We start from the raw sequence: 15,362 nt of genomic DNA, 5'->3' as shown, positions 1-15,362 counted from the left end.
GTATCTGGAAAAGGAATGGGGAATCAGGAGCTGGGCTGGGCAACCTGATGTAATATGAGCTCTGTGCAGCTACAGAGAGTAGTATGGAAGATTACTAGTGTGGGCCCTTAGGACAAGGGATGAGCAGCTTACTTCATGTTTAAACAACAAAATAACACCCTTCTGGATACATTACACCCCCCCCCACCATCCAGTTCCTTCAGTTATTATCCTCCTATCTTTAAATTCTTCCTGCATTTCAGCTTTCAAAATACTGAATTGCATTGCATCCTAATTTCCACTTGCAAAGGAGAGAGGGGAAACGAGCCCCTATTCATAACGTCAGTGTAAAATTGTAGGGAGACCTTTGGAGAGCAGTTTCATTGCGGACTTTAATTTGTCCAATGCATTTCTCTGTATGATCAAGATAATTGTTTACAGAAGAAGTATGCAAATTTTGACAAGGTAGTTGGGGTCAACTTTCATAGGGGATAGGAGTGTAACCCTCTGCCTCTGCTATGCTTAATTTCCTAGGGACTTTGAGAATGTTTGCTTTGGACTTGCTGGTCCTTTGTGACAGAGGCTGCTGCCACATTGCAGAATTAATCCAGTTTGACACCAGTTTAGTTGTCATGGCTCCATCTGATGGAATCCTGGGATCTGTAGTTTGTTTTGGCACGAGAGCTCTCTGATAGAGAAGGCTAAATATCTCACAAAACTACAAATCCCAGAGCCCTCCATGGTATATTCCATCATTTTGAAAATAATCTGGAAATTGGCATTTTTCAGTAGATAACATACAATGCATATCCTTTCCTTTTTCTCCTCATTTTTTTCTTTTTTCTCAGAAATACTATAACTGCCTACAATAGACCTTTTAAGTCTTACAACATGACTCCCTATGTGGTCTTGTTAAAACAAAATAAAATAGTTCCAATCCATTAATTCTTTAGAGCATCAGAAGGTCAGAAAGATCTAAAGAAATGTTTTGTTTAAAAAACAAAACAAAAGCAAAAACCAAGCTAAACAATGGGGCAGAAAAATCATATGGCAAAAATATTGTAACTTTACAAAAAGTGAATAGTAAAAGGTCTGTCTGCAAAAACTGGTAGTACAATACAGGGCTTCAATGCAAAAAGCCAAGGATCAAATGCATGATCAGTCATTAAGTAGGTTTTAATGAGTTTCCACATGTTTGACTTACATATCTCACATAGGTATAAGCCAATCCTTTTACTGCTAAAATAAGAGATCTGTCTGAGGTAGCAGAAGCTATAGTGGTGGGATAGTGATAGCCCAGCAGTTATTTCTGTTGGAGTATCAGCATCAATGCTTGTTTTGTAGATCTACATTTTCTTTCCTTGAGAAGGGGGGAGCGTGTCTTCTAGTAGGAACATCCTAGCCACATCAAGTCTCCACTTCCCTCCGCTCCAGTTCTATGCAGCAAAGTTCAATGAAGATGCTTCCTTGAGTTTGTTCCTAAATAGAGGATGTCAAAGTGGTGGAATAAGCTTAATAACTTCTGTGTCTATTTCCCATGTCCACTATTATGGTGCCATCACACCTGATGTCATAACCCCTTGGTCCCTTATATTGTGCCAGCAAAGGCTACTCCTCCCTCACAGCACCCCATGGCATGCAAGCATGGTGTTGCATTTTATTAGCAGTGTTCAAGCAGCAAGCATTGCTATGAACAAGCAGATTATTTATTTTGATTTCACATTTGTGAGGAATACACATTTTATGTATGTATGTATTTATTTATTTATTTATTTATTGTATTTATACTCCACACTTCAGAAATACACTCAAAGTAGATTACAAATTGGTTGTTAGACAGTTCCCTTTCCTCAAGCTTACAATCTAAAGACATGATACACAAGGAAAGGACATGGCAGTGCATGAGGGGATTAAGTCCAGCAGAAACTGCCTCTCATTCTCTCCTTCCAAAGTCAGGACGATGGCAGTTGAAATGGAGGGACAGACCTTTATATGTCCCTGAGCTAGGCATGGTGGAACTGTGCCTGCCTCTTATTCTCTCCCTCTGAGGCCAAGGAGATGTCAGTTGGAATAAGTAAGTCTTTGGTGCCCACAACGATTTGCTTAAATGATGCATGGGCCAAAACCGGTAAAACAAGAGTACAATCTATATACTTCAAGACAATTCATCACAGTAAAAACAGACCCCATTTGCTCCAAATCAGGGTGGAAGCTCCAGAGAATTCCCTGATCATGCAGACTGTGTGTCTGTGCAGAGACAGAAGAGGAGCGTTGGCAGGCAGGTGAGCCACTGACCTCTTCTCACCCAGACTTACAACTCCTGGCCACATCACTTTCAAGTTTGTGAAGTTTCTCTGCTGTCACTCTTTTAGGTGATGTATAAACAGATTACACAAGTGCACGTTAGCAGAACCATTCTTTCTGCAGAGGTGTAAATTGATCATACAAGCACACGTTAGCACAACTATTCCTTTTGCAGACATGTAAATTGATCACACAAGAACAGATGAGCCCAAGAATATAATCAGTACAGCAAATCAGTTCTCAATAGGATGGCTGTTGCCCCCACAAACTGTGGAAAAAGAGGGGAAAGAGAGAGGTCTCCTGAGGAGCGTGTGGACAATGCTGCCAGTATCAGTCCATTGTGCAGGCAGCTTATCCTCCCTGTGGATCCAGAAGACCCTGGTAAGGTGGGTTTTCCTATCAGTACAGACCATTATATAACTAGGTTACCATTATATTATGGTATTAAACTTCAATTTGAATATTAGGCACCTCAATATACACTTGGACAGATGTACATCCAGCTTCTGTTTTCAAATTTCCAAAGAAGAAGACTCCACCACTCTCTGAGGCAGTAATAAATCACTAGCATTCATTAGCTGAAAATTCTAAATATCTCTTTCCAAAATTTAAACTCCCATGCATCTAAAGAGTATTGCCATAACAGTTAAAATGATTCACAGTATGTTAACTGTGTAATGTGAAAGTGCACTCAGTTTCCATGCAGAAGCAAATACATTCTGCACCAGATATTCCACATTTCTCCATTGCTTTCATACATATTTCTGGTATTATTTATTACATTAAACATAGTACAGAAGCACAAATTGTGTTGTAACAACAAGACGAACACTACCAATTGCCATTATTGAAGGAAGGCTCACCTGCCAGTCTGGTAGGCTGCTGTACATTGAATTGAGGAGGTTGGCTATATTGTCCTTTGTTTCAGCTAGAAATATCTTGAGCTGTCCTGGTCTTTAAGGAATTCTCAATTTTCTCTTCCTGCCTTTAGAAATAAAAGAATGGGGGGGGGGGGGGATCTGTGAGAAGAGAAGATGATTGATTGATCGATCCATCCATCAATATACAGAAAAAGCACACTTTGCTCTGTAGGGTATGTTGATATTCACAGAAATGAAGGAATGCTATCAACTCTATGATAGTTCACAGAGTAAAATTCCACATTTGCTCATAAGTGTCTTGAAGAGGGCAGTTAGAAAAGAACCTTCTGGATGGTGGGTGGAAAAAGAAAATCAAGGCAATTAAGAGTGAGAAGCCCTGAGGGGAAGCAAGGCCTCGGTTTGTAGGCTCCCCTCAGTACTGGTCAGGGAAGTCATATCATAAGTATGCAGCACTAGGCAATGGGGAGGAGACAAAAATGAAGACTCCTATTTCATTCCAGTGGGTCACAGATTTATATTGACAATTGGTATAAATTTTACCTGCAGTGACTCTGAATGAATTTAGAGACTCTTGTATTTTGAAGCAAATTTCAACAATGTTCATTATATTCTCTAGTGAAGTTTAAAGCATTTGTTTTGAAAAGTCATGCCACAATAATATAGCAAATTGCTCAAGTAGCAAAACAATTTGCCTTTTTTGCTGCTACAAATTTAAGTTACCATGCTTTGTTTTGATGAAATTAAAATATGAGCTCTAGGTCCTAGCTAAGGTGAGCAGGTTATATAACTACTAGAAAATATAGCTAAATGCTGCAATAAGAGCCTATCTGCTTTTAAAGATGTTTAAAAGATGCATCATCATCTTGGATAAAACTAACAGCCTTTTGTCTGGTACATCAAAAATATGATGCGCTGACATTTTCTAGTTTTCCTAATTTTATTCTAGCTTTCAATTCCATATATTAAAAAAACACACACACATTGTAATAGAATGCTACTAGCAAATTCTCCATTGCTAAGGATCAGTGTACACTTGCTGGCAGCTTCTACTCAGTAACTAGAGGGGCATGTAGTTGTGGCCCCACTGCTTTAATGCACTCAATATGTAGCTGCTGAAATTTCTGTAACTGTTGGGACTGGAAGGAAAAAAACCCATTTGCAGCTATGAAGGAAATCACATCTGCAGCATTGCCATGGAGGCACTTGAGGTTAATTATTCTGTGGGTTTCTTCTGCCCTGAGCAATGTTCTACATGTCTTCTAGGTGAATATGGAGAATTTCTGTAACCAAGCACTGGAAAAAGCATTCTGAGAAGTTTGTTTTTGCTCCAGGATCCCATTTATTTGTTTGTTTTTTTCATGAGAAAGGGGACTTAACTAAGCCCCATGAATAAAAGTTTGTGCACATTGAAATCCTAGGCAATTTACAACCTTGGTGTCATTGATTAAGTGAAATCAGTGAAATCCACATTAGGGCTGTGTAGGACAAATGAATGTCATTCTGTACTGAGTAGGGGAAATTGTGGTTCTCTGGATATTCAGACTCACTGTTACACCTTTGGCTAATAGTGGAGAATGATGAAGTCCAGTGACATCTAGAAGATCTCGCTTTATGCAGTGTGCCCTTTGCACACAGGAAAAAATCATGTTAAAAAAGAAGGAGTGCTTAAAGTGTTTCTCTCCATACTACTTTTATTTCTACTTTTTCTATCAGAAGGGAGGAACACTGAGCCATATGAATTCCGTGCCTATAAGCAAAGGTTATATATAACCCAACGAAAACTGTGTCAATGGTCGCAGTGTCTTTCAGAATACAAAGGCACTTTGAAGGAGTGTCACATGGTCAAGTCCAATTTTACAAAGGCTCTTGCTTTTCCAAGTAACTGATTTAATGATATATTTTGACAGTTTAACATAATCAGAGATGATCGCTCATTTGAAATTATAAACCAACTTCAGTGAAAACCAATTATCAGTTCTTTCAAAGTTCTTCAAAAATTTTGGCAGCCTGTTAGCTGTCACAAATATACAGTGTTCCTGTAACCACTATGATTCAGCATTTTAAATAAGATATCAGTATACCTCTCTTCCATGAGTACAATTTGAGGCTGTCAAGTAATCAGCTGTTGCAAATTGAGAGGACGGGGCAGTTTCTGGGAGCAAATCTTGGAGTATAACCAGTTTCTGTTGAACAATAGCACAGTAATGCAGATGAAACTCTTGGTAGGCAGCTGACAATCACTCAAAAGTTTATTCTGCTACTGTGAATTACTGTGCCAAGTTCTTGATTTTAGGAGAATGTTGTATACTGATACTGATATTGTGAATATGCAAAGGGATCTTACAGCACCTTTGAGACTAAAAGAAAGATAAAAGCTGGTAGCATGAGCTTTCGTAGACTTGAGCCTACTTCCTCAGATGCATGTGGTCCAAATGCTAGTCTCAAAGGTGCTGCAAGATCCCTTTTGCATTCTGATTTTCCAGACTAACAAGGCTGTATCTTGTTATTATGAATGTGAATGTTGGGGCTGTAGCCACAGTAGCCCATCTTCCAAAACTTTCCCTTATGGATACACAAGGGATTAATATCTTCTATCTAGGAATCTCTGGGTCCTCGAGAATGACTCTGCCAGAAGCTGACAATAGAGTCACACTACAGCACCAAGATATTCCTACAGAAAACACCTCTCTAGTCATTTGTAGGTCCTCTAGTGGAAGTCAACCTCTGTGGTCAATGTCTGCCAGAGGTTGGCCATAACTTGTGATGAAGGACCTAGAGAGTCCTAGAAAGGTGTTCTCTCAGGTAAAAAAGGATAGGGTTTTTTCACTTTCACAGGGGTTCTCTGCCCCTAATCCCAGTTAATGGGAAAGCTCAATGGATTTCTGCAGAATTATATCTGAATAAATTCCACTCTTCAATATCTGTTTGTGGTAGCCTCTGTCCTTCAGCGTCTGAGGATGATTTGGTGCATGTGTAGCCTGGAAAATGGTGACCAGACTGCTGACACAGTTGTTATTGTTGTTGCTTCTGGTGGCACAAAAGGAAGGATTCTTGTGTGGGAGACAAAGATATTCCTAGGATAAAATGGGAACTATTGGAGAATTTAACCTCCCTTCTGGAATAATATGTACAGACGGCCCTTCTGCCTGTCAACAGGCTGGTGAACTTTGAGCTGTTAATAATAGCCCAGCTAGTGGAGGTAGGATTGCACATCTGATGTTCTGGTCCTGAGATTCAGGCTCTGGACTCTCATCTTTAGTTCACAGGACATAGCAGAGGAATAACCCTGTGAGAACATTGACACAAAAAGACAGACATGGATCAATTAATTACCAAAACATTTCCTTTTCTGCCTTCTTCAGCAGCCCCAAATAAAAGTAAACAATGTCTATGGTGGCCTTGTCAGAAGTGTTGTTGTTTGCCTTTAAATAACACACACACACACACAGTCTATCTATCAATACATCTATCTATTTACACTCCACCAAAGCAAGCTATGTAATTCTCTCCTGTAAGAGGTTTTGCTTGCTCCATCTCCTTTCCTTTCATCAGAAGGCAAAGACCTTTTTATTCAAGCAGGCCTCTGGCTTATAATACACGTGGCAAAAAGAGTTTTTTAATGTGATAGTGTTTTTAATCGATTTTTATCTTTTTAAATGTTGTTTTCAGTGTGTTTAGATTGTATATTATTTTAACCTGTCATTAAATTGTTCGTAACTTTTGTCTTAATATATTTTTAAACTTTACCCTATCTTTGTAAAAATGTGTGAAAGCCACCTTGGATCCTGTATGAAAAGGAGAAGTTTCTGTTTTATGCAAGGCTTGGGAAACTGAATTTCCAGTAAGAGAAATGTTTTCTCAATTATGTTTGACTTGTGGTTCATTATTTGAATAAAAACTATACGCATGATTACTGTATCATAATGCTTGCTCCATATGATACCACCAAGAAGCAACCCTAGGTCTTAGGTTTCAGCCCTGCAATCTCCCAACCTAGCACTCCGATTGTAAACATTGTTCTGTGTTACATGTGCAAATAGAATTGTCTGGTGCTCTAAGCATTTGCTAATAAATATCACCTATGTCCAAAGAATGGATTCATGATGGCATTCTTTCTGAAAGAAAGATGAGTTACCAGCATATTAGGCCTAAAATCTGCATAACTTTAACATCTTGTGGAAGTTAAGACTGAATTTTTTTTTATTTTTTTTTAAATAGTCAAGGTTTGAAACACAGGAAACACACAAAAGTAAAATCACACCTGCTGGGGGAAAAACATACATTTCTCTTTAAAAGGTTCACTAGCATTTAACCAAGTAGCACTGCTTCAGCCAAAGAAAAGAAAGAGCCAACAAAATAACATGTTACAAACATATACTTTTTGAAATGTCAGGGCAAGGTTTGGGGAGTTTAAGAATACCTCTTTGAAGGGGAAAAACCTGTTTATGTATATAACATAGTTTCTTTCAGTGTTTTTTCACTGTTTTAAATGTTTTAAGTGTTTTTAGCTGTATTTAATAATTATTTTGATAATATTTCTATGTATTTTTAAGAGAACCTTTTAAAATATTTTTTATTTTTTATTTTTATTATAATTTATTATGTTTTATTATTTTTATATTTTTATATTATATTATTTTATATTATTATATTATTTGTATTATTTTTATTTATTTTTTCAGGCAGAACTTTTAAAATTATTGTAAGCTTCCATTTTGGGAGAAAGGTGCAATATAAATCCATTCATCCATCAAGTGGAGTGCTCTGTGTAATGCTTCATTTCCTACATAAAACACATGATATGTATGAATTGCAATGGCAGGTGCAATATTTAGCTTCCTGAAAATTTTCATGTATCTTGTGGTACGTTTGCCTGAAGGTGTACAAACTTAAATTGGGAGGAACAGTCTGTGCATATCAGCCCTAGTAACTGTGCTAGATGGGGGATTTTGGGATTTCTCCAAAAAGCAATTTATTTAAACTATTCTCCTAGTGTTCTCACACATTGGTTCCACTCCTGATCATTGCATATTCAGTTCTACACCCAATCTTTCTCTTCTGCCACACGCACATTTCAAAAGTGATTTGCCAGGTAATGTGAAAATGCCCTCTACCTTTCCATTTTGCACCTGATATGTATTGGCAATCTCCCACCCAAGTACTAACCAGGGCTGATCCTGTTTAGGTTCCAAGTTCAGATAGGGTATTTAGGTCTTATGTTTTCCAAGCCACAAAATGGTAGTGATGTGGGGGTGGTGAGCACACACATGAATTCTGCAAGATGTGAGAGGAAAGATGGAGTGTCATTCCAGCTGGAAGAAACATTACACTCCATCTCCTCTTAAAGGGTCTCACATTAGGTCAGCTGAATATTGCAAATTGGAAAGCAAAGCAAAGTTGGGCAAAAAATATATATATCAAAAAACCTTATTTGTTGGTAATTTACCATATACATGACCAGAGGTTGGCTTCATGTGTAAGTTGAGGGGATGTTTGGGGACCAAAATTATGGATGACTAAGTTGAGGGTAAAACTGATCAAGCAAAGAAAAATGTTTTACTCCTGGATGTATTTTTACAGAACTGGGAAGTAAACATGCATTGAGAAGATAGTTCATGACAACCTACTCTTCCTACACCATGCAGATAGGTCTTTGGATATTTAAACTAGTTAAATCAACTTTCAATAGACAATATTAAAGAACAGTGTGCTTTTCTCCATTTTATTTTTATTTTAAATAGGCTTATTAATTATACCCACAAAATACCAAAGTGATGAATTCATTATTGCTTCCACTTCTGAACAAGCAGATGTTAGACAAACAGAAAATAATAAAGAGACACTGTGTGCTACTTTTTTCATATGCATGCTGATTAAGATTCACTGAAAGAATTAATTGTTTTAAAAAGTTGCCCTAGTTAATAACAAGCATTCTGTGTTTGTCTGTGCAATTAACTCTTATAACATGAAATGGGATTAGATGACATGAAAGGAGTGTGGTCCCCTGACAGCAGTACACCTCCACATGACAAAAACCCAGCTTTACAAAGGAGAAGATGAACCAGCTACTCCCAAAGGATACTGCATTCTGATTATCTTCATGGATTAAAATGCTGAAAAACAGATCGCAGATCTTCATTTTGTTCATTTTCTCACAGATGTTGGTGGTAAAATTGTGGTTGAGGTTAATAATTACTGTTACACCTTTGTTGTAGTTAATGGTGTATTTACAGACATCCATGATCATCACTATTTATAGTTGTTAAGTGCTGTCAAGTCAACTTTCCCTCAACGTGACTTAAGCATGAGAAATCTCCAAGTCACCCTGTCAACAGTCCCTCTCAAGTCTTACAAACCCAGGGCTGTGGCTTCCTTGATCAAGTCTATTCACCTGTAATGGAGTCTTCATCTTTCCCTACTGTCTTCTCCCTTGCCATGCATCATTGCCTTTTCTAGTGAGTCTTCTCATGATATAAAGCGTGACATCTTAAAGTTTAGTTATCTTGGCTTCCTGGGAGAGTTGAGGTATGATTTGTTCTAGGATCCATTTATTTGTCTTTTTGGCAGTCCACGGGGTTCACAGAATTCTCCTCCAGCACCACAACTTGGATGAATTAATTTTCTTCCTACGTTTCCCTTTTCACTATCCAGCTTTCAAAACCATACACAGAAATCAGAAATTCAACAGCAAGGACAATCCTGACTTTAATATTCAATTATATATCTTTACATTTGAAGATGTTGACTAGTTCCTTCACTGCTGCCATTCCAAGTCCTAGTCTTCTTCTGATTTCCCAACTAAAGGGCCCAAACAGACAGGCCAAAATAAAGCTGCTTTGGGTCACTTTGGAGGTATGCTGTTTAAATGCTGCATGCAACCTAAGAGGCTGGAAGCCACGCCAAAGCCATGTTCCAATCCTAACTTTAGAGTTGCCATGAATTAGGAATTACTTTAAGACACACAACAACAACAAGTGATGGCTGTTGGGGAAAACACTCTGGGCTTTAGTATGAACTTTAAAAGAGCCATTCAAAATTCTGCCCTATACAGGGGACAGCATTTTAGACCTTTGAAGTTGAAACCACAGCTAAGTCACCCCCACCCTAGCACTGGATCTGCTTGCCACTAATGCATTAAAGGGATGAAATACTGCATGCCACTACCCCCACCTTGCTGCTGCCCAAAAAAGGAATGGCAAAAATCCACTTCTTTTTCAGGTGGCAAAAAGCTGGCTTTGCCACCCATGCCATGGCCAGAAGCCAACTTCATGATGCTCTGGTGGTGTGCAGTGTGTAAATACCATGCTGCTGAAGCATCATGAAGCCACCCCCATGGTGGTGTGCAGTGTGTAAATACCATGCTGCTGAAGCATCATGAAGCCACCCCCATGTAAATGGCTGGGTTGCTTTCAGCTGGCTTCCAGGTGGCTTTGGAGTGTGTGCCATGTAAATATTATGCTCCCAGGCCACCCAGAAGACGGTGCAAAAGGGTCATCTGTTTCAGCCCAAAGTGACATTCCCTCTAAAATAGTCCTCAATTATATGATCGGCAATGTAAAATTTTTCAAAACGGTATTTGCCAAATCAAATGAGATTTTTAAAATAGGAATTGAATTGTTACTGAATGCATTCAGCATCAGAACTAAAGATGTTGAGGTTATGGTTCTTTTCAGGCTTGCAAATGAGGAAAGCTTACCATACCTCAGCTCTAATTTGAATTCTTATTTGCAGACTTAACTGTCAATGCTTCTTTGCCCAACAAGTGAGTGACTGCTTTCCTTGCCCTGTAAATGTGGGGAAATGCAGAAGAATAAATTGACTATTCAACCTAGGATGATTTACCTCTATTAAGACAAAACACAGACATGCTCATTAAATTTAAACTGCCAGTTCGTATTCCATTTATCACTATTACCATTCACTGGAGAGCATAACTAGTCATTTTCTTTTTTGATAGTTCCATTTAAACTTTTGCCATGAGAAGCAAAAGGTGGAAGGAATAGGCTGTATTATTCCAAATGGTTAAATTCTTAGTGTAAATGACAAGAGGAGGCCTTGGTAGAGTGCATTTGGAGGATATTAAAGGTGCTGTGTGTAGTTTAAGCCTCTGGGCACAAGCCACTCAAGGTTAAGGATTTTTGAAATCAATTTCTTTCAGAAAGCGGTGTCAAAGTGCATGCTTAGCCTCTCATTGAAAATAAAGACTTAGTCCTTAATTTTAGCTGGGCAGTGTCCATCAATTAAAAGTGTTGTGATAATGTTTCATCATATTCCTGTGTAGAGCTGATCTGAACATTCAGCTCTCAAAATTTCTGAAACAACTGGGTGAAATGTAGATTTGAAACACTCAAAAGGACAGGATGTGGGCAGACATTCAGTATGGGAGGGTATTGGATAAGTGAGAGTTAAACTTTTCCCTCTTCTTTTCCTTAAAAAAACAACACATTTTCAATGTTGAAACATTTAGCTAGGAAAACTGTCTAATGGTACACTTTTAAAATGGTATTGGGATTTCCCGAAAGATGTGTTGTAGGGTTGGAAAACAATATTTAAAAATATTCCTAATAACAGTTGAAAAAATGTGTTTTTCAAGTGTTGATAAAATCTGATGAGGGGAACCCTGGACAGATAAGAATGGTCACAGTTCAGGACATATTCTTTTTTAAAAATGCATCTAGTTGGTTTACACAGAACACAGCATTTTCAGAGCAAAAAAAATATTATTTCTGTAGAGAAATATGATTTCCTGTGGAGAAAATCCTGTAATTATGGATTTCTCTGAATATATATATAATATGATTCATTAGCATAGAAAGCAACATTTTCTGTACAGAAAATCATATGCTGTTTTATGTGCAAAATAAGCATGTGTGAATTTAGTACAGGATAAGTCTCAGTTTAATAACAATCTTTGAAAACGGTGTGGTTTTCAAAAACATTCTCACAGCAGAAACAAAAATATTTCTAAAATTACTCTTTGCCTCCTTGGAGAAGAATTGTTATATTTTATATAAATATTTTCCTATTTTGTTGATACATTATTTATTCCCATCACACTATTTTAGGGAGGAGGGTAGCTGAACACATCACCTGCCATCTTTTCTTTTCCTGTACAATCCACTGCCCTCCTTATCCATGGACTTGCCATGCATGGATTCGAACATCCATGGACAGCAAGCCTGCACTGTCCCCTATGGTGGCATGTGTATGTAGTTGTGCTGCCATTGGGGACAATGGGAGCAGTCCTTTCTCCCTCCTTCTTCCTTCCTCCCTCCTTCTGTCCTTCCATTTTTCCCTCCTTCCTCCCATTGCAAAGCTTCTGCCTTGTGCTTAACTTTGGGAGTGGAGGCTGGAGCCCCATCAGCCACAAGGTGTCAGCACTGTTTCAAGGGATTGAGGGCAATGGCTCTGAGACCCAAGCCCCTGTGCCAGCTCCCTGCGGCCAATGGGACTCCAGCTTCCTTCCTCAAAGCTAAGCCCAAGGCAGAAGCCTTACAGGGGGAGGAAGTGAGTAAGGAGAGAGGGAGCAAAGGAGGAAGGGAAGGACTTATCACCTTGTCCTTCCTTCCTTCCTTCCTTCCTTCCTTGCCTCATTCCCTCCCTCCCTCCTTACCTCCATCTGCCTTCTGCAAGGCTTCTGCCTTGGGCTTGGCTTTGGTGCAGGAGGCTGGAGCTCCATCAGCCACAATAAGCCAAAACAGGGGCTTGTGTCTCAGAGCTTCCACTCCCAATCTCAAGCCCCTCAGCCGGCATTGACTCCCTGCAGCTGACAGGGCTCCAGCCCCTGCCACCAAAGCTAAGCTCAGGACAGAAGCCTTGCAGGGAGAGAAAGACAGGAGGGAGGGAGTACTTATCACATTGTCCCCAGTGGTGGCATGACTGTGTGCACATGCTGCCATTAGGGTCAATGGGACTTGAGCATCTACAGATTTTGATATCCATGGGTGGGGGTCAAAACAATTCAAAGCTATCAGATAGCATCATTTCCAGGGGCAGTCTGGTCCTATTCTGTAAGTGTATGGCAGTATCTAGCCTAGATTTTGTAGTGGATTTCATCTCCAGAGGTAGAAGAGAAAGAGAAGGAGTATGATTGGCAACACTGTTTGTACCATCTTGTAATTGTACGTTTATCATTCCATCAATATTTGTGCTTCCTCCCAAGTAAGCATCTGTTTCTACATTATTTGACAATGTAGAGACAACCATGGCTTCTTTCTATGGGATACAAATACTGTGGGAACACGAAACCAAATGGCATGACTCAGTCACATGGCTATCTGCAATATTTTTTTTTGTTTTTTGTTTATATACCACTATTCCAAAGATCATAGCGGTGAACAGCAAGTAAGCTAATTAGCAAGTAAGCTAATTTGCCCCAACAGACTGGGTACTCATTTTAGCAACCTCGGAAGGATGCAAGCCTGAGTCGAGCTTGGGCCCTTTTGCTGGTCTTGAACTCGCAACCTTGTGGTTTTGAGTGAGTGGCTGCAGAACAGGCATTAACCACTGCGCCACCAGGGCTCCATTGATACACCCATTGAAATTTTGTAAGTAGGAATACTTAAAGAGCTTGATCTTAGGAACTTGCTTCATCTATACATTCTGGATGATATAAATAACATACTGTATTTGTCTTTTAAGTTTCACATTTTTCTTCGGTTAACATATTCCCTGCTTGACCACATTTTAGATTGATTTTAGCTAATCCACCTGGTGACTCATTCCATCATTAAGTGGCACAAATTCTCAGCTTTAATTTCTTTCAATTTCTAATGAAATTTCTATCCCATGCACATGCCAAGATATAAAGTAAAACTATCAAGCACTATTTCCAAAATCATTTTGTAAGAAACGAGCCTGATCCTAAGCTTCAGTAACTAAAGTCACAGCTAGTCGTAGAGATATGGTGAAATGGAGTTGCACACCCAGCATTTCCATTAAAAAAGCTTGGTGGTGAAGATATATAAAACTAAAAGTTTTAGTTTAGCAACTGACAATAATATATCCTCTGCCAAAGGAAAATAAAACCAAGTTCAAGTCTGTAAGCATTTAGAAAGGAATGCCATAATTACAAAAGGTCTGTGTGGATTTTTCAAGAAAAATTCATGCCAGATTAATTTTATCTCTCTTTTTCTTTTTTGATAAAATTACCAACTTGGTAGATGAAGGGATTGCTGTGGATGTAGGATATCTTGAATTCAGTAAGGCCTTTTTTTGTTGTCTCCTTCTGTTTCTTTGCATCAGTTATTATAATACGTCTCTTTGTACCTACAGATAAGTCACTAAACAGTGACATTCAGGATTCTGATCTATTTCTATCACCATTTACCTTTTCCTCTTTTATGTCCTTAACTATTTCAAATGTTTTATCTGTCATTTAAATAAGTTTTTTCTTTCTTTTTGACTGCAGATCGTGTCTTTTTGCATTCTTCCTTGACTAAGGTTTCTGCCTTCAGTCCAGAGTTCTTCTGCCTCTCTTTGAGATTTTGTTCATTTTGTTAATATACCTATTGAATTCTTCAGCTGTTTCACTAAGAGGGAGAAAACATTCAAAGTCACTTTAAAATCAAGGCTGTTGTTCAAATGGAATGAGACAATAAGATGGTGACAAAGCTGAAGGACATCACTTCTGTGACTGAACTAAATGGAGACACCCTCACGAATACATTGAGTGTGGGTGACATCCATTACAAGAGGATCAGTAAGAGAATCTAGATTACCAAGGCATTTTGAAATTCACGCCAGGAAAAAATCAGCAAAAACTTGAAGAACAGTAGTCTATATTTCTTTCAGAAATGTTAGTGGTATTATCAAAACTTATTGATAACAATTATTTTTTTAAAGAAATTAAATCTAAATTCACTTTAACTTTTGTTTTAGGTAAAATTCCAGGGACCTTTGTTGATTACAGGATTACTCATACAATAGTTTTCCAACAACATACTCATTAATAACCTAAGTATGTTTTTGCTGACTTGTGACCAAAAAAAAGGAGGATAGTAGGTTTCATGTCTGATCTAGTAAAGTTTAGAGTTCAGAAGAGATAGCAGGCAAGACGAAAGTAAAAGAAGACAAATGAAATAGCAGAAGAATGAATAATGATATGGAACACTTCTTTTAAAAGCAAATTATTATTATTATTATTATTATTATTATTTATAAAGCACTGTAAATTTACACAGCACTGTACATACAATA

The sequence above is a fragment of the Sceloporus occidentalis genome, unplaced genomic scaffold (genome assembly GCF_023333645.1).
Source record: "Sceloporus occidentalis isolate IW3139 unplaced genomic scaffold, rSceOcc1.0.p SCAF_5, whole genome shotgun sequence".
NCBI lineage: Eukaryota > Metazoa > Chordata > Lepidosauria > Squamata > Phrynosomatidae > Sceloporus > Sceloporus occidentalis.
Note: the sequence above shows the minus strand (reverse complement) of the source record.